Source organism: Panthera onca, chromosome C1 (genome assembly GCF_046562875.1).
Source record: "Panthera onca isolate mPanOnc1 chromosome C1, mPanOnc1 haplotype 2, whole genome shotgun sequence".
NCBI classification, from domain to species: domain Eukaryota; kingdom Metazoa; phylum Chordata; class Mammalia; order Carnivora; family Felidae; genus Panthera; species Panthera onca.
In genome coordinates this window covers 187,531,058-187,549,895 of record NC_138346.1, presented here as the reverse complement: position 1 = coordinate 187,549,895, position 18,838 = coordinate 187,531,058, and the positions used below count along the sequence as shown (strand labels likewise).

The following is an 18,838-nucleotide window of genomic DNA, read 5'->3' as shown; positions in this document are numbered from 1 at the left end:
ATTGTATCGTTTGCAAATAAGTTTACTGTAATTACTGTTGTATTTGGACTTGTGCCTACTGCTTTATTCTATATTTTCTACCGATCACGCCTTCTGATTTCCTTTTTCCTCTCCCTGCCTTTTGAGGCTTGATAGCACAATTTTGATTCTTTTGTGATCTGGACGTTCTGCATTCTGTTTCTTCCCTTCTAGTGGTTATCCTTAATATTTTGTTAAATACTGAAACAATATACCTGAACTCCACTCCTTATCCCTTATGTCCCCTGTTTTGTTGAAGTCATTTGAAATCTTAGTATCAGATTATTTTTTTAAATCTCTTTTCACATTCTACCCCTGTTACTTAGGAATCCTTTACTTTCTGCTTTTTTGCTTTATAGAATGTCCTGGGGGCACCTAGCTGGCTGTCAGTAGAGCATGAGACTCTTGGTCTCAGGGTGATGAGTTCGAGCCCCACGTTGGGCATAGAGATTACTTTTTAAAAAGCCTTAGGATGTTCTGGTTTTGGGGTGCCTGAGTGGCTCAGTCAGTTGAGTGTCTGGCTCTTGGTTTCGGCTCGGGTCGTGATCTCATGGCTTGTGAGTTTGAGCCCCCTCTGTGCTAGCAGAGGAAAGCCTGCTTGGGATTCTCTGTCTCTCTCTTTTTCTCTCTCTCTGTCCCTCCTGCACGGGCACACACACACTCTTTCTCTCTCTCATAAATAAACATTAAAAAAAAAAAAAAAGAATATTCTGTTTTCTTTTGTCACCTCCGATGGTTTAAAAGGTTGTGATCCTGTTTTTAATTTTACTAGTGATTGACTTTTATATCACCAGATATATTCTTAAACCTTTATTTCCCTGATTAGAAAAGTTGAGAAGAGTCAATTTCTCCCAACTCCCTTCCTCTGCCTCAGATGATGATTTCGGCTCCCTCCACCTGCCTTGCCCTCTCCCCACATGCTTCTCAGTCTTTGAAAATGTAATGGGGTTTATAAATCCAACTTGCATTTCAACCTTATTTATCTTTTTTGTTGCTGTTCAATTCTTTATGATATATTTAGTTGGTTTTAATGCTTACAACTAAATCTTTTATAGTATTATAATGTTCCCACTTTCAAGTTCTTGATTTTAATTCATCTCTTGAGCAGCTGAAGTGCGTTCTCAAGTTGTTTACTTGGAGAGAACACATGAGTGGTACATTCTTTTCTACATCCTTCTCTGTAAATCTGGAATATACTTCTGTTCTTTGTGCACGTGAATGACAGTTCGTTGGGCACAGATTTCTTGTGTCACCATCTTTTTTTCTCAAACCTATAACCACTGCTCCCGTCTTCTCGAGTTTAGAAACGCTGAGGCGAAGCCTAAATTTTCCCTTTGTCACCTGACTTAATGTATGGATCCGTATAATATTTTTCTTCCGTCTTAGAAAAAAATAATTCCTTCATTGCCAGGATATGCCCTTATATGATTCTTTATTAATTTTCCCCTGGAACCCGTTGATTTATTTACCTCATCATTTTTCCGCATAGGAAGGCATCTTCCACTGGACATGGGAGTATTACTTCCGTTCATTTGATTGTAATGATTGTAAATATCTCTTGGCTGTGACCTCCCCTCCATCATCCCGCTCTAGGGCGGATGCAGCAACCTTCAAACTAGTCTCTCCCCTTTCACTCGAGCCCCTATTCCTTTTTCGTTCTCTACCCTCATTTATGACCCTGGAGGCCGTGCACCCTGACCCCTCTGTTCACCACTCTGAACACTAGCTCTCCACTGCTCTCAGCAAAAGATCCAAAACCCAAGTGCGGCCAGTGCAGCCTCTGGTGAGTGCCCTCCGCCCGCCATCTCAGGTCCCACTACCTCCCCCTGTTCCCTCCTTTCCAGCCCTGCTGTCCTCCTCCCTCCAACCCCACCTTCACAGACTCTGCTCTCCCCGCCCTGGCTCCCTGGCGGCCTGCAACTCCTCTGTGTTCTTTAGAGGTCAGCTTCAATGTTGCTTCCTGAGGAAACTCCCGGACTCCCACACCTCCTCTCTGCCACGTCCGGAACTTTGTCCTTTGTTCATTTTTTTCCAGTAAACATTTATCCGGTGTCCACTGTTCTAGAGCCTGAAGATACGTCAGCGAACACCAAAGACGAAGGTCCCGCCCTTATGGAGCTCCAGTCTACAGGTATTCTTCATAGCACTTCTCCGAATTACTAAGTAAAATAATTGACTGTGGACTTGTTTTTATTCTGCTTCCCCCACCAACTGGTGAAGCTCTCTGAGGGCAGGGATGAGATCTACTTGTTTACTCTCATAGCTTTAGGGTAAACGACAATGCCTGGTATGTGACAGACACTCAGTACAGGTTTGGTGACTGGAATAATGTTCTCGGTAGACGTTGGGACTCGTTCCACTACAATCCATCTCAAACTCGTGATAGCAAGAGAAGAGGGGAGGGGTGTGGATTCATCACCTCACTCTCGCACCCTGCACAGCTGGATCCAGAGCGCCCTTCGCGCCAGCGAGACCCCCTCTGCTCCCCTCTGTGTGCCCATCTCATCCTCTCCAGCCCTGGATGGATTGCCCCTGTGTTGCCAGGGGAGATCGACGCTGCCAGTTCCAGATCCACCGACTCCCCCCTTTTGTTTCTCTCACCGTCTGCATGTTTGCAAGACCCAGACAACTGGTGATTGGCCCAGCTTAGGTCACATGCCTTTCCTGACCACTCACAGCATCGGAGAGAAAGGGGGAATTCTGATTGGCCAAGCCTGAGTGGAAGTCAGGTGGGCAGGACCCCGTGAGGGTCTCCCTGAGGGTCTGGGGAAAGTCAGGTAGGCGGCACACCATGACCTCCACACTAAGATATCTCAGAGTTCAGGAGGGATCCCCCGAAAGGAGTATCAGGTGTTACCAACAGGAAGAAAGAAACGTGCTCCAAGGCCAAAAGCAGTAATTACCCATTTCTCACAGGATGGGTTTTCTGGTACTCTTCCCTTTCTGCAGCCAGGGCTCTTGCACACGTCTCTCCCCCTCAGCCTGCCCCTTCTGTCCTTCCCTTAGTAGCTGTTTCCTGAAGGTGCTGTCCTCATGCTGAGCATAGGCAATGGAGGAGTCCAGGGAACCTTGAGCCTGCGATACACAAAGCCACCTTTTGGCTTCAGATGGCTCTTTGAAACTCTGGGGAGCTCTGTTACCTCGTGCTGTCCCACTGGAGAAGTGCTACACAGACCCAGCCAAACCACGTTGCACCTCTGTCATCAGACCTGGTTAGGAGTTAGTGGTTAGGAGTTAGTAGTAGTTACTAGTTAGATGTCAGTTAAGCTGACATCTAAAGAACACAGAGGAGTTGCAGGCCGCCAGGGCAGGGAGAGCAGAGTCTGTGAAGGTGGGGCTGGAGGGAGGAGGCCAGCAGGGCTGAAAAGGAGGGAACAGGGGGAGGTTGTGGGACCTGAGATGGCAGGGGGAGGGGGCACTCACCAGTACAGGTCCACAGAACTCCCAGTCTGATTTCACGCACCAGGTGCTAGCTCTCCATGGAGAGTGGGGCTACCCAGATATCCGGTCCCTGGCTGGGTTCCAAAGTCAGGCCCAGGCGGAAGCCCGCGGCGTGCAAGTGCAGTGCCCTCTGCATTTGCTGCATCGATACAGAGGCCACGGGGCCCAGGCCACACTGTTTTGAAGGCACTGCACGCTCCGTTGTCATGCAACACAGAGTTAGGGGCTGGGTTCAGATTATTACGAACAGGACGCCCACTTACAGGAGAGTCCAGTGGGCTTGTCCCAAGTTGCACAATGTGTAGGGTGATTCTTCACTGTGCAAGACTGTCCTGAGTTTCTAGAGCAGCAGCATCTCTTACACCTGACCGCTAAAAAATGCCAAGGACTCCCCCCCACTGCGAAGACAAGCAAAAATACTCCAATACGGGGCACCTGGGTGGCTCAGTCAGTTAAGAGTCTGACTCTCGTTTTCCGCTCAGGTCATGATCTTGCTGTTCGTGAGCTGGAGCCCTGAGTTGGGCTCTGCGCTGACAGGGAGGAGCCTACTTGGGATTCTCTGTCTCCTTTCTGCCCCTCCCCTACTCATGCTCGCTCTCTGTCTCTCTCTCGCTCTCTCTCAAAAATAAATAAACATAAAAAAAATAAACAGGGGTGTCTGGACGGCTCCGTCGCTTGGGCATCCGACTTCGACACAGGTCATGATCTCACAGCTCGTGGGTTAGAGCCCCACGTCGGGCTCTGTGCTGACAGCTCAGAGCCTGCAGCCTGCTTGGGTTCTGTGTCTCCCCCTCTCTCTGTCCCTCCCCTGCTCATGCTCTCTGTCTCTCTCTCTTAAAAATAAACATTAAAAAATTAAAAAAACCCAAAAAACTATAATACTCCAATACATTTTCTAAACTCTTCCTGGGGGGTCGCCTATAGACTCTTCCTCATCTTATGAAGACCAAATGATGGCTTAGCTCTCCCCACACCCCCACGTTCTGCCAGTATCCTGAGTGACTTCACTGTCCTCGTGGACAACACATGGAGCAAACCCAGAGTAGGTCGAGGGAAGGCTGGCCTTCGTTTTGCTTAGAACTTTTCCAATACCTGCTCACCATTTTGGAAAACCACTGAGAGCAAAGTCCCTGGAGATATTTTCACGCCAGAGACTACATTTGTAGCCACGGTGCTCACGGCACTTCCACATTCATATAAAGGGAAGTGACCCCTTCGTTATGGCCTCGGGGCGGTCATGCCTGAGCGTTTACACACTGAGCCACAAGTGCATCATCATCACACTTCATTCTCCCTGTGTTTCTCCTTTATGTTACTCTTGGGGCCTTACTTAGACACTTTTGACGTTTGAACGGTTTGGAAGGCTGAAACTATGATGCTGTAGGTGATATTACCTATGCATTTATTTCAGGATAATGAAGGGGATGTTAGGAAACAATTTGTGAGAAATGTGTGTTGGGTGTGATCGCCTTGAGAACAACAGGTCTAGAAGCTTGGCAGATGACAGCAACAAGAGGGGATATTTTTCTGTTCAGAACCATCTTAACTTTCCTTAATAACAGACCCATGGTGAAGGCATAATCTGCCTTGGGCCAGACTTATCGGTCTTTGATACGACTGGGGACCCAATAGCTGCTAAAGTGTAGATGTCTCCACCTTTTCCCTCACAAGCATCACACATAAGACTTCCCTGCTCCCCAAACGGCCAGCCCTGGAGAGGAGAGTCCTGTGTGTGTGTGGGGGGGGGGGGGATAAGCTCACACAACCATGGAGAGAGGGTCCCTCTTCTACTCGCCAGGGGTCTGGATCACTTACACTTCCTGGGGTCCCATCGAGTCCCTCATTTTTTTCCTGAAGTCCCTGTGGCTCTGAAGGCTTCATACTTCATGGGCCGGGGATCAAATTCGGGGCAAGCACATGGGCTCCCCAATCCCCCTTTTCCCCAGATATGTGCCCCCTGAAACGTCCCCCAACCAGGGAGGTCTAGTTCCAGGACCTGGCCAGTTGGAGGTGGTCTCCAAAGCAATAAAGCCTGCCCTCTCCATCCTGCTGGATGAGAGCTGGGAGCCTTCTCTGAGTCCTAAAGCCATTCTCCTGTGCTAACCACCTCTCCTGGGCTGCAGAGGGTCGTGTTTGTCCTGGAAAACAGAGGAGCAGAAACAGAAGGACTTCATTGGGATTCTGAGCACAGGGGCCTCTCTCACGCCTCCACTTGAACCTTCTCTGGATTTCGCTGGCTTATCATGTCGCCTGCATGTGAGTGGACCGAATAGATCTTCCTCTGACAGCCTAGAGGCCAGTTCCTGTGTGCCTCTATGTTTCTGCATCCTGGAAAAACAGAATTCCAACTCCCAAGGCAGCGATGGATAGTGTGGGTTTTCCTGAGGGTTTGTGAGATGACAGAGGCGTCCTAATGCTCCCCACGTGCTCCTTCCCCTGCGCCACATCCCTCCCCTCTCTGCAGCCTCTCTTCCTTGCTCTCTCTCCATGGTGCCTCCAGCCTCCTTACCCATTCTCTCTCAAAATCAGTGTGCAAAACTCTGGCATCAATGGCCAGATAGAAGCTACCGGCCACTCACCCAGCATTCCCTGGGAGGCCTTGGTCCACCTCCCCACCGTCTCCTGCTCGGCAGATGCTTGTGGTCTTTCGTAAAGAGCTGTAGGTATGCTATTTGCTTGTGTCCTAGTCTTGTTGGGCTCAAGCCCAGCCCACTGTCCCCTTCTCCCTCTTCTCCCCAATCTCGCCTTCACCCCTGAAGCTTTGCTTGAGGATGTGCTCACCAGCCCCAGCCTGGCTCTTTACCTAATCTTCTCTCCAGGGCCTCTCCTCGGACCCCAGCTGGCCCACCAGCGACCCTCAGTGGTTACCAAAGCCTTTGGGTGACGCCTGGGAGCTGAGGACTGTGAGACGGCGGTGGAGGCAAAGCCCTTCTTCCAGCCTACCGCTCTGTCTCTCACTCCCTCACTCCAAAACGAGCAACCAGAGTGGATGCCCTGCCTTCTTCAGCCCCCCTTCCTCAGGAGAAAGGCAATGTGTGCCATGCTCTTTCCCAGTGGACGCAGTCTGCTAAAAGATGCCCTTCACTGCCTCGCTCCGTACATGTTCACGGGGCAGGAGAGAGTGGAGGATTTTATGCCACAAAGCCCGGGGCTGTCCTGAGTTGTCCCTAAGACCACCGGACATTTGCTGAGGCCTTAGAGGTGCCGAGAGACGCAGTAATCCCAATGGATCACTCCAAAGACAAAGTAGGGAGTGGTATCTAGCCAGGTCTAAGGCCTGAGGGGCCCTCAGATGAGGGGCTTATCTCCCCCCTCCCCAGGCTTCACCTGTTGAGAACTGGACCCACATCACCACCACCTCCCGATGGCTGTCCCCCTCTGATGCCAGCCCTGACCCCAACCTCCCTCTCTTGCTCCTCACTAAAAGCTGGAATTCTGGAGGGTCTAAAATTGTTCAGGAAGGCCTGGTTTCCCACACTGACTGGCTTCACCATTCCAGATTCTCAAAGCTGAGCCTGTGCACCTTGTGAAACAACTTCCCCCAAACGTTCCCAGAGACCTGGCACAGGTGTGAGAGCGCCTCCCCACCCCCGGTGACCTGGGGTCACTAACTCAGCACTGGAATGGCACCTTTGTGAGGCCCTGTCACAGCTGTCAGCTCACAGGACCACAGACACTTGGGCTGGTTCCTCAGAAGCAAACCCTAAAAGGAAGGTACATGTTCCGGTGATCTAAGAGCTCCCAGGCCAAAGGAGTGGGGCCAGGTGACGGGAGGGGAGAAGGCTGAGAGGGGGTCAAGTGAAGTGGAATATTGAGCCAAGTCCCACAGAGGGTAATCTGACCCCACAGTGGGCTTTGGAGGTGGTGTGGGCCACCCCCAGGATTGTCCTGACGGGGAGCAGGGGAGCCCCACTGTCACTGGTAAAGGCTGCCTCTGCCCCCAGGTCAGTCCCCAGGCCCTTGCCTGAGCCCAGTCTCGGGCTGGCTGCTCCAGCAGGCTGCTGGGTGTGAAAGCCCTCCGGGAGCTGGTGTGCAGAAAAACGATCGAGGGGACTATGGGCTGAGTGCTGACCTTGCCAGCTACAGCCTCTCTCTGATGACCTTCTAGTGCAAACTCTGAATAGCAGAGACTGCTGTGCTGCCATACTCCTCTGGCATGTTCTAGCCCCTACTCTAGCCCATCTCCCATCCTTGGGCCCGAGTGCCCTGTCGCTCCCCCGGCATCTGCTCAGCCAGCAGGCGAAGCAGGACTGGACCCCAAACTAGTTCAGCTGTATCTCTTCCCACCTCTTCTCTCCTCCAGGAAAAGACTCAACCCCCTAAAGAATTGTAAGTCTGTCAAGGCTGGAGTTTCCTGCTTCCTTATAATGGGAGGAACACAGATCCCTTCCACAGAAAGGGTAGCCTGGAGCATATCACATGACCCGCAGATCAGGCAGCCCCTAGACAGGTGGGGTCTGTCTTGGACAAAACCAACCTCAGTCCATCAGCCAAGTGACTGGTGGATTCCTCTGTGCCCCGTGAGGGCTGAAACTTGCCCCTCTGTTCCACCCACCACCTTCCCTCGATGATGCTCTTTTCTTCCTCCTTATCCTCTGCTGTCTCCAGATTAAGTGTTGTAGAGAGGGCTTGCCACACCCCCATGTCATGAGCGGTTCACCCTGACCTGGGATCAAGGCCTCACTGGACTCGCATTCCAAAGGGCACCACCAGACGCCCACCTTGCCATCCTCCTCCTCACCATTGGTCTCCCACCTGGTCCTCTCAAGGAGAGGGCTGGCTCCTCCTTGGCTTCACTGGGGACATTGCCTCTTCGGCTGATCATGGGGGTGACAGTCAATGTCCTCATATGTGTTTTCCCATCCCTCCAGGTCTCTCTTGGGCAGAAGCTTGGTGGGGCTCACGATCTTAAGCGCTCTGGCCTCTGGCTGCATGTCATAAATGGTCAGGGATCCTGAGCAGTCCCCTCTCAGATAAGGGGTTTCCTTTAGCGCTAAGCTGTCTCTTGCCTACCTGGGGCCACCAGATCCATTATGAAACCCAATCTCCAGTTTGCAACCCTGGCTCTCTGTATGTGGTGAATTAGCAAGAAACTTCCCCATTGCAGGTATAGCCTGCAAAGGTGAAAATATTTGCCACTGACCGTTTATAGGAAACCTTTGCCAAGCCCTGGCCTAAACAGTATCATCAGGAGTCTACCTCTATTCTTGCCTGATGGCGTTGTCCATTCCTCTCACCCCTGTCCCCCAAGCTACAGAGGCTGAGCGTGGCTGAGGCGTGGTTCCCAAGTGACAGTCAGAGTGTGGTCACCAGGAGGGTAGATGGCTGCTGAGCAGGCCAAAACAACAGATGTCTGCTCGGCAGGCTCTGATCTCGTTTTCCGTGCAGCGTGAAACCAAGCTGCCGTGGCGGCGAAACATCAGCCACCTGGAATTTATCCTTCAGCTTGGTGGCATACAGAGTGAGACTGTCCCTGCGTGTCCCCTTGTCGTCAAGCCCCGAGTTAGATCGATAGTGGCCGTGGCTCCAGGACAGCTATCGCGATAGAGAGGGCATAGCCGGTGGCACCGTTCCCAGGGCAGCGTAGGGATTAGGGTGGCCGCTCACCAGCACCGCTGCCGTGTGGGATGTGGATAGAGCATTCCAGGCGCGCTTAATAAAGTTCTGTGAGATCCCTCGGCTCGAGGTCCCTTTGGGAGAGCGGTCCTAGCCTTGCCATTACAATTCTGTTGGTAAAACCTTTCTCAAAATCTCACAGCTTCTGGATGAGGATGTTTAAAAACAGGAAACGCATAAGCTGAGAACCTCTCCCAGCACACCCCTGCCGCAGAGGAAGCTTCTTGATCCCTGGTGGGATACCCAGGCACAGGAGGAGCGGTGCCATCCTGATTTCGACTGTTGGGTTTCAGAAGACAACAATCGAAACACGGTTTCTAAGAGCGTGCCACTCTGAGTCATCTCCTGACAAGCTGGGTGGTGAGCGGCGAGTGTTGTCCACGTAATGCACAGGGCGCAGGTGTCCCATTTTATTCCTCCGGCCATCTCGGGCCAGAGGAACTGTGCCCTAATTAGCCCCAGCATCTGTTCCCTCCCCAAGGCCCGAAATCATCAGGCGTGGACCTCGGTGCCACAGGGCAGCCTTTCTGAACGGTACCAACTGCTTCCACAGTCCGTTTATGAGGTGCACAGAGTCCAGCGCGATGGCCAAAAATCAGGGCGGTCAGGCCATAGGAGGACTTTTGTATCCTTTCTGCCAAAAGGACCGACTTCTTCCCCTACTCTCAACAACGGCTCACTCCCTAGTAAGGCTCTTTGCTCATTCCCCACCTCCATATGCAGCTGGGAGGTAGATTTGGGTCATGTAATTCAAGGTTGCAAGTACAGCTTCAGAGGGTTGCCCCAGGCTGTCCGCCAAGCCTCTTTTCCGGACCCCTTTGCCTGTCCAGTTGGCCTACACTCCCTCATTAAAGATGGTCTCAGCGACCCGAGGATGCGACCCTTGTAGCATAGCAGCTGTGCCTCAGAGTATATGACAACAATCCTGGAATTACACGCTAGGAGCCTCCACCCCATCTGGCATTCCTTCTAATATCCAATTCGACACGAGTAAGTGAGACAGGTAGCAACCCACCCTGGAAGGTCGCTCCATATCCATATTCCCTAAATATATCCTCGATAATCCACTTCCAGCATTAAAAACTCTATAGTCTGTTAACTCTATAGTCTGGGCCTCACTGCCAGATGGGCTTTGATGAGCAAATATCATAATTTTATTAACCCCATTGACCTAATGACCTAACACTACCTTTTATCCTTTTGTCTTAGACCATAGTTGTCTGCGTAGCATCTTTTCCTTTGGAGGCCTGTCCCTCCTTCATTCCATGTGGTGTAGATGGCACTGATCCCCACTGGATCCCTACCTCCAGAACCCAAAGACGAGGAGGCCTACAGACCATTCCATTTCTCTAGCCTTAGTGAGTTCAGGGATAGGCACACACAAAGCTGGGCCTACCTGATTCTTCCCCTGGGAGTTTTCTGTTAGACCTCTCAAGAAAGTACACACTCATTCCCAGAAAGTACAAGCTGGAGCTGTCTGGGGCTATCTCATTGTCCCCATGGAAGAAAAATTCTACACTAGAAGATTATGAGGCTGGGGCACCTAGGTGGCTCAGTTGGTTAAGCATCCAACTTTGGCTCAGGTCATGATGTCACAGTTCATGAGTTCGGGCCCCACATTGGGCTCTGCACTAAAATCGTGGGGCCTGCTTGTGACTTTCTCTCTCTCTCAAAATAAATAAACTTAAAAAAAAAAAAAAAAAGGGGCGCCTGGGTGGCTCAGTCGGTTAAGCGTCCGATTTCAGCTCAGGTCATGATCTCACGGTTCGTGGGTTCGAGCCCCGCATCGGGCTCTGTGCTGACAGCTCAGAGCCTGGAGCCTGTTTCAGATTCTGTGTCTCTCTGCCCCTCCCCCACTTGCACTCTGTCTCTCTCTGTCTCAAAAATAAATAAACATTAAAAAAAAATTTTTTTTAAAAAGAGAAGAGAAATGAGGCCAACAAGCCAATCCAATCAGAGATTAAATAGAGCTGAGAGATGAACAGACATTTCTGTTCAGAAATGAGCAGAGACAAAGAAAGAGATAACTCTGATGACCATGACTTGAGCCCCCGGCCCCAGCCATTTCAGAGTATCTATCCTTCAAGTAAAATGTTATAAGCCCCCAATCTTATTTCATCTTTGTTTAGAATCGTAGTTGAAACCAGAGGTCTCAATAACGAGAAATAAGGAATCTTAAGAGAATGAGAGGTTCCTGGCATGAGAGCTTTTGAGAATGCAAAGCATCGGCGGGATATAATTTTTTGTGTGGCAAAGACTAGGAGCGGGTTAAAAGGTACAAGGAACAGAAAGAGAGAGAAGGAGAATATTAACCATATGGAGTTTAGATCTTATTTCAAATTACATTTATTCTTATTTTGTGTCTTGTCGTGATGATATTGAGTAGTTTGTATGCAAGAACCTCTCCTATAATATTCTACTCTAGCTACAATGGTTTATTGTTTTATAACCCTTAACCTTGAGACTATGATGCTTGTGTATTGTAGAAAGTTGTATTTACTCATTGTAAGTTTATTATAGGATATTGAACTTTCCATCAATCTTGTAATATTTAACCTGCTGAGTATGACTTCAGCGGTCTTGTTTTATTTAAACCAACCAGCAGTATAGGAAGGGTAGAGTTTCTAGGCATTTAGGAAAAGTAGTTGTAAGTTCTTTCCCTCTCACACAAGTTATGCAAAAAAAGCAAGTACTGATTACAGCAAAGTCCCATTAAAGCACCATACAATAGTGGGGCTCCTCAGTGGCTCAATCGGTTGGGCCTCTGACTCTTGCTGATGGTTCAGGTCATGACCTCATGGTTCGTCAGTTGGAGCCCCTGCATCAGGCTCTGCACTGACAGCATGGAGCCTGCTTGGGATTCTCTCTCTCCCTCTCCCTCTGCCCCTCCACTGCTCTCTCTCTCTCGCTCTCTCTCTCTCTCTCAAAATAAAAATAAATAAACTTAAAAAGAATGCAACACAATGGCTAACATTGTTGCATGATACATAGGAAAGTTGTGAGTTCTTATCACAAGGAGAGAACTTTCTTCCTCTTTTCTTTTTTCTCTTTTTTTTTTTTAATTTTTTTAACATTTATTTATTTTTGAGACAGAGAGAGACAGAGCATGAACAGGGGAGGGGCAGAGAGAGAGGGAGACACAGAATCTGAAACAGGCTCCAGGCTCTGAGCTGTCAGCACAGAGCCCGATGCGGGGCTCGAACTCACGGACCGCGAGATCGTGACCTGAGCCAAAGTCAGCCGCTTAACCGACTGAGCCACCCAGGCGCCCCAAAATTTTTTCAAAAAGAGAGGAAAAAAGGGGTGCCTGGGTGGCTCAGTCGGTTGGGCGTCCGACTTCGGCTCAGGTCACGATCTCGCGGTCCGTGAGTTCGAGCCCCGCATCGGGCTCTGGGCTGACAGCTCAGAGCCTAGAGCCTCTTTCGGAATCTATGTCTCCCTCTCTCTCTGACCCTCCCCTGCTCATGCTCTGTCTCTCTCTGTCTCAAAAATAAATAAACATTAAAAAAAAAAAATTTTACGTATACGAGAAGATGAATGTTAGCTGACCCTATTATGGTAATCATTTCACAATATATGTAAACCAAACCATCATGATGTATACTTTAAACTTGTACAGTGATGCATGCCAATTACTTCTCAATGGGCTTTTCCCTTCTGTAAATGAATCGTTCTTTTTTACTAGTATATATTTTTTTTAATTTAAGTAATCTCTCTCCCCAATGTGGGGCTGGAACTCACAACCCAGAAATCAAGAGTCGCACGCTCTACTGCCTGAGCCAGCCAGGTGCCCCAAGGCATAGACACATTGACTCAACTTTCCCAAGGCCACACCAATCTTCTTTTCTTTGCCACGTGCAGTGGAAAGAACCCTGACTAATATACCTGCCAGGAGGGAGTGGTGAGGGAGGCCAAGGCTAGATGCGTCGGCAGAGTGAATACAGGTGCACAAACTCGCTGATCCCTGGGGTTCTGAACACCCTAACCTCTTTCAGGGCTCGGGGCTACGCCACATATTTTAGAGATTCTTGGGCACTGGCACTGACCCAACACTGATTCCTAGAGCTCTACGTTGCCCCTAAGGCCCACTGGTTAGAGTGGGAGTGTATGGGGTTGGGGCAAATGGAGATCTAAACCTGGGTCCACCTTACAGGAGGCCTCAAGAGGCCCCAACCCTAATCCCACCATCATTCTCCTAGTTCCAGAGCGTGCAGCCGGAGTGCACAGCCCTGCCATCTCCTGATCCCCTCTACCCAGATCCCTGACTATATGGATTGAGAGCTTTTCCTATAGGAAGGACCTATGTGAGTTACTGGGTTCTCCCTCCCTACGAAACAAAATAAAATGTATACTACATCCCCCGGACAATTATAGATGTTAGTGAAAGCGCTAACAACTTGAAATATACAGAGTTAGTGATTCCCATCACATGACAACTAATTCTCTTTTTTTTTTTTTTTTTTTTTCTGGTACAGCCAAAGAAGGAGGAGTCTTGGAGAATGGCCAAGGGTCATCACATGCCTCTTAGCGATAACTACAGCTGCTGCTCAAGATTTGTTCTGATCGAATGTGTCCACACAGCTCCCTGCCCGGGCTGCCACCCCTCCACACTGTCTGGCTGGGTGGTTGAACCGTCCGTTCTCAGCAGTTACACCCTCCAGCAGCTCCAGAGCCAGACGTCACTGTGGCCTCCACCTGGTCTCTCCTCTCTTTTCCTTCTCCTGCCGGATGTCCACTGCTCCTCAGTATATTCCTCACCGCCCCCCGGATGCCACAATGGGGCACCCACCTTGCTCACCTCAGTGGCATGGTTGGGTCCACTCCCGACCTGCTTTGGTCAATAATTCTGGGTGTTTTTCACTCCAATACCACACTCCAAATGTGGAAGGGATGGAGAAGCACTGTTTACTGTAAGTGACCAATTAACCAGAAACACACATACCTAAATCACAGAAAAAAATGTACAAAATCGTGGCTGACTTCTGACTTGAGCTTTTTTCCAACCTGGACAAGAGTGTCCAGAGAACGGTTTTTAGGAATGGCTGGACCCCTAACAGCACCTCAGTAAGCAAGGGGCTTTTCACGCAGGCTCTGCCTGCATCGAAAATGCCCACCCACTCGACGCTGGGAGGAAAAACTTCTCTCAAACTCTCCTGTTCTCTTCTTCAGCTCCACCTATGTGTGTCCCAGAATCCCTTTCCTTCCCTCCTGCAGGAGCCTGGCTCCGTGGATTCTGGTACAAGCTGTCAGGGGTTTGGTTCCCTTTGGTTTCACACCAGCTGAGGAGGGGTCGGGGCGGGGCTAAGCCGTTGGTTAGAGGATCTACGAGAAAGAAAGACTTTCATCGGTCTCCTCTGGGCATCTGGCCAAGATGCTGTGTGCTATTATGCAGAAAGAGCTGTTGACTCTTGGGTCAGGAGTCACGTGGCCACATGGCCCTTTTGTCACTCTGGTCTTTGTATGTCCCATGCTTCAGGAAGGCACATACGGGCCCCAAAGAGACCTAGTACTACCACAGTTGTTGTTTCTATCTCAGAGTGGTTTCCACAATCTCCCCCTGACTTTGAGATGGGAATCCAAGTTTCATTACAGCTCAGGCCTGATCAATCTTCATTTCTTTGTGCTGGAAATCTGCAAGCTTGGCAGTCTGAGGTTGTTCTCTGGAGTTTGAGAAGAATGGATTAATCCAAGATGTAGCCTTAGACCCATCACCCGTGAGGTAAAAAAAAAAATCTCACGGGCACCTGGGTGCCTCAGTCGGTTGAGTGTGTCCGACTTGGGCTCAGGTCATGATCTCGCAGTTTGTCAGTTCGAGCCCCACATCAGGCTCGCTGGTTGTCAGCACAGAGCCCGCTTCGGATCCTCTGTTCCCCTCTCTCTCTGCCCCTTCCCCACTTGCGCTCTTCCCAAAATAAATATTTAAAAATAAAAAAACCTCAGACAAAACCCCCTGGATTGAATCTCCTTGACCACTGCTTGAAGTCACACACCATGAAATCCCCCCAGATACGAACCTGACTCCGGCGTGACCAAAAGTTTCTTGGAGAACTGGGAGAACGGATTGAGCGACCCTCTGTAGGGCAGAATCCCCTCAGACTCGTGCCCCTGAAGCATCTCACCCCAAGGCAGATCACACGCTCTTCCTCTCCTCCCCCATCCACTGATGCTTCCGCCTCTGCTGGCCAGACGGGCTCTGGCCCTCCCCGGCTCTGCATATCAAACTCCGGCAGCCTGAATACTCCACTCAGCAAAAGAGAAGGCAGCCAAAGGGAGCTTTGCAAAACAAAAGCCCAGTCATTAGCTAAGCGGCTAAACTAACCAAATGTTGCTCCTCGAGTGTGCCCCTCGTGGGCCTCTGCCTACCCCACTGCTCCATGGACGAGTTAGAAAAAGCTGAGAAATTTCTATGCCAAACTCTGTCCTATTGATAACATTTTATGATAAAAATCTCCACTCCTACCCCCAACCCATCTTTCTGCGCTCCCCTCCCGCTTTCTCAGTGTTGTGAAGTTAGCAGAGTAGATTGAAGAGGCCTGTCCCTCGTTCAACATGTGTGTTGTCCATAAATACTGATGGGGCAAACAGTCATTATCTGGCACTCGCTAATAAGATGTTTCATTGTGTGAATAAACTGGGTACGATTACATCAGAGAACTGACCCTTAACTGATTAGGCTGAGGGGAGAGAAAGAGGTGGAATATACAGGGGAAGAGATCTGGACCATCCCCAGATCAAGTGGCCGCTTGTTGCCATTAAATTGAAAGCAGATCAGGGGCACCTGGGTGGCTCAGTCGGTTAAGGGTCCGACTTTGGCTCAGGTCATGATCTCACAGTTTGTCGGTTGGAGTCCCGCTCCGTGCTGACAGTGCGGAGCCTGAGCCTGCTTCAAGTTCTGTGTCTCCCTCTCTCCCTGTCCCTCCTCCACCCCTTCTCATATTCTCTCTGTCTCTCTCTCTCAAATAAATAAACATGAAAACAAACTTAGTAAATAAAGAATGAAAATAAATTGAAAGCAGATCGAATACTTGTTCTGCCTCATGTTTTCACCTTCTCTATGTAAGAAACACGGTTTCCTGAATACTTAATGTTAAGCTCACAACTTTAATAAAGTTTTATTAAAATAAAAAAAAAAGTTCTGCCCTTGCCAAGGTTGGAACAGAATCACTCTTTCCCCAACATTCCAACCTTCAAACTTTTATTTGCTTTCACTAAACGACCCTCTGGCCTCGTACTACCCAATAGAACTTTCTGCAGTGATGGAAATATTCTATAAGTGCACCATCCAATATGGTAGCCACGATCCCATGTGGCTACAGAGCACTTGGAATGTGGCTAGGGTACCTAAGGAAATTGATTTCTAATTGTATTTACGTTTAATTAATTTGAATTGAAATAGCCACACGCAAACGGTGGCTACCATATTGAACGACACAACTCTAGCCTGATTCCAGCAATGACAGTGACGACATCACATGAAACTGTCAAAGAAATCTCAAAATTAAATCGACAGTAGTATGGTGCATGGGGTGTTCACTAGCTCATGTGCTGTCTTCTCACTAGGAAAAAATTTTCTCAGGTCTATTGTCCTGAAGAGGCAAGGTTGCTCTTAAACAACTTGTTTTGTTTTGTTCTGAATCCTAAAGCTACTATGAACTGCATTCTCAATTATGTTTCCTTTTTCCTTTGGCTGTCAGGAAGCTCAGTCAAATATGGAACTCGTCATGGATACTGACATCGCCCTTAGTTCCATTTGTCTCTTTCCTACCTTGTTGTTGTTTTTGCTTGTCTGTTTTGTTTTTAGCGCATCCTTCAATGATTTTTAGTACATTTGCCGAGTTGTGCAACTATCCCACACACATTTCCATCGCCCCAAACAGAATCCTTGTGCTCATTTCTAGCCGCTCCATGTTCCCACAGGCAACCACTAATCTACTTTCTGTTTCTGTAGATGTGCTTTTTCTGGGCATTTTCTATAAATGGAATCGTATCATATGTGATTTTTTTGTGTTTGGCTTCTTTCACTGAGCATGTTTTTGAAGTTCATCCATAGAATCCATCCTTTTTATTGCCAAATAGTATTCTACAGCACATATACACTACATTTTGTTTATCCATCCGCCAGTTGATAAACAGTTGAGTTTATTGAGATAAACAGTTGAGTATTGAGAACACTGCTACTATGGACTTCCATACAGAAGTCTTTGCATAGACGTGTGTGTTTTCTTTCCTCCCAGGCAGGTACCTACAAGTAAGATTGCGGGGTTACAGGGCAAATTTATGTGAAGAATCTGCCAAACTGGTGTCACAAGCTGCACCATTTCTCATTCCCACCAGCGAGGTATGAAGGCTCCTCTTTCTCTGCGTCCTCATCACCATTTGTTATGCCTCTTTTATTATAGCCATCCTAGTGGGCGCACGGTGGTATCTCATTGTGGTTTTAATCCACATGAGCCTAACGGCTAACGGTGAGCGTCTTTTCACACGTCTATTGGCCATTCATATATCTTCTTTGGCAGAATATCTAATCAATTCCTTTGCCCACTTTTATTTATTTATTTATTTAAATGTTTTTATTTATTTTTTAAGGAGAGAGACAGAGCATGAGCGGGGCAGGGGCAGAGACAGATCGAGACACAGAATCCGAAGCAGGCTCCAGGCTCTGAGCTGTCAGCACAGAGCCCAATGCGGGGCTCGAACTCACGAACTGTGAGATCATGACCTGAGAGCAAGTCAGACGCTTAACCGACTGAGCCACCCAGGCGCCCCCCTTTGTCCACTTTTAAATTTAGTTATTAGTCTTCTAATCACTGAGTGGTATATTCTGGATACAAATCCTTTAATCAGACATAAGTTTTACAGATATTTTCCCCTAGTCTGAACCTTGTTTTCACTTTCTTAATGGTGTTTTTTGAAATGAAAAGTTTTTAATTTTTATGAAGCCTGATGTATCATTTTCTCTTCTATTACTTGTGCTTTTGGTGTCATACCTAAGAACGCTTCCTAGCCCAAGGTCGCAAAGATTTACTCCTATGTTTTCTTCTTTTTATTTTATTTTGTTTTTTAAGTAGGCTTCATGCCCAGGTCAGAGCCCAATGCGGAGCCTAACTCGGAGCTTGAACTCATGACCCTGAGATCACTACCTGAGCTAAAATCAATGTCAGGTGCCAACCCAGGCACGCCCTACGTTTACTTCTGAGAGTGTTATAGTTTTAGCTCCTACAGTTAGATCTGTGACCCATTTTGAGTTAACTTTTGAGTATGGCATGAGATAAGAGTCTAAATTAATATTTTTGCACGTGGATATCCAATTGCCCCAGAACCATTTGTTGAAAAGACTATGCTTACCTTCATCAAACTGCCTTGGCACTCTGTCAAAATCAACTGACCATAAATGTAATAAGGGTTTATTTCGGGACTCTCAGTTCTGTTCCATTGGTTTGTATATTTTATGCCAGCATCACACCGTCTTGATTACTGCTTGGGTTTTTTTTTTTTTCTTCTCAGTTTCTTCATACACTTACTCGTAATTTTATTTAACTGGGAGAATAGGTCATCCCCTTTCTCTTTCCCCCAAATTGATATTAGCTCTTGGCAAGAATGTAATTGAGGCTTCCTAAAATCAAGCCATCAAAGCCTCTCTTGTGAAAATCATTGAGAAGTCATTAAAGGGACTATGACCATATTCTTATTCAAACAAATCCCAAAGGGGATCAAGAAAGGAGCAGACATTCTACCCTTGCCACAATAATCGGATTTACTGATT

At 48.4% G+C, this 18,838-nt stretch overlaps 1 long non-coding RNA gene across 1 annotated transcript; it reads left to right on the top strand.

Annotated features, from left to right (window-relative positions):
• Positions 1-2,069: 2,069 nt before the first annotated feature.
• Positions 2,070-14,375, top strand: LOC132670810 (uncharacterized). The gene is made up of 5 exons (XR_009606927.3): positions 2,070-2,149; positions 5,583-5,715; positions 5,989-6,122; positions 6,959-7,173; positions 13,551-14,375. It is a non-coding gene; the product is annotated as an uncharacterized LOC132670810 (long non-coding RNA).
• The last annotated feature ends 4,463 nt before the right edge of the window (positions 14,376-18,838 follow it).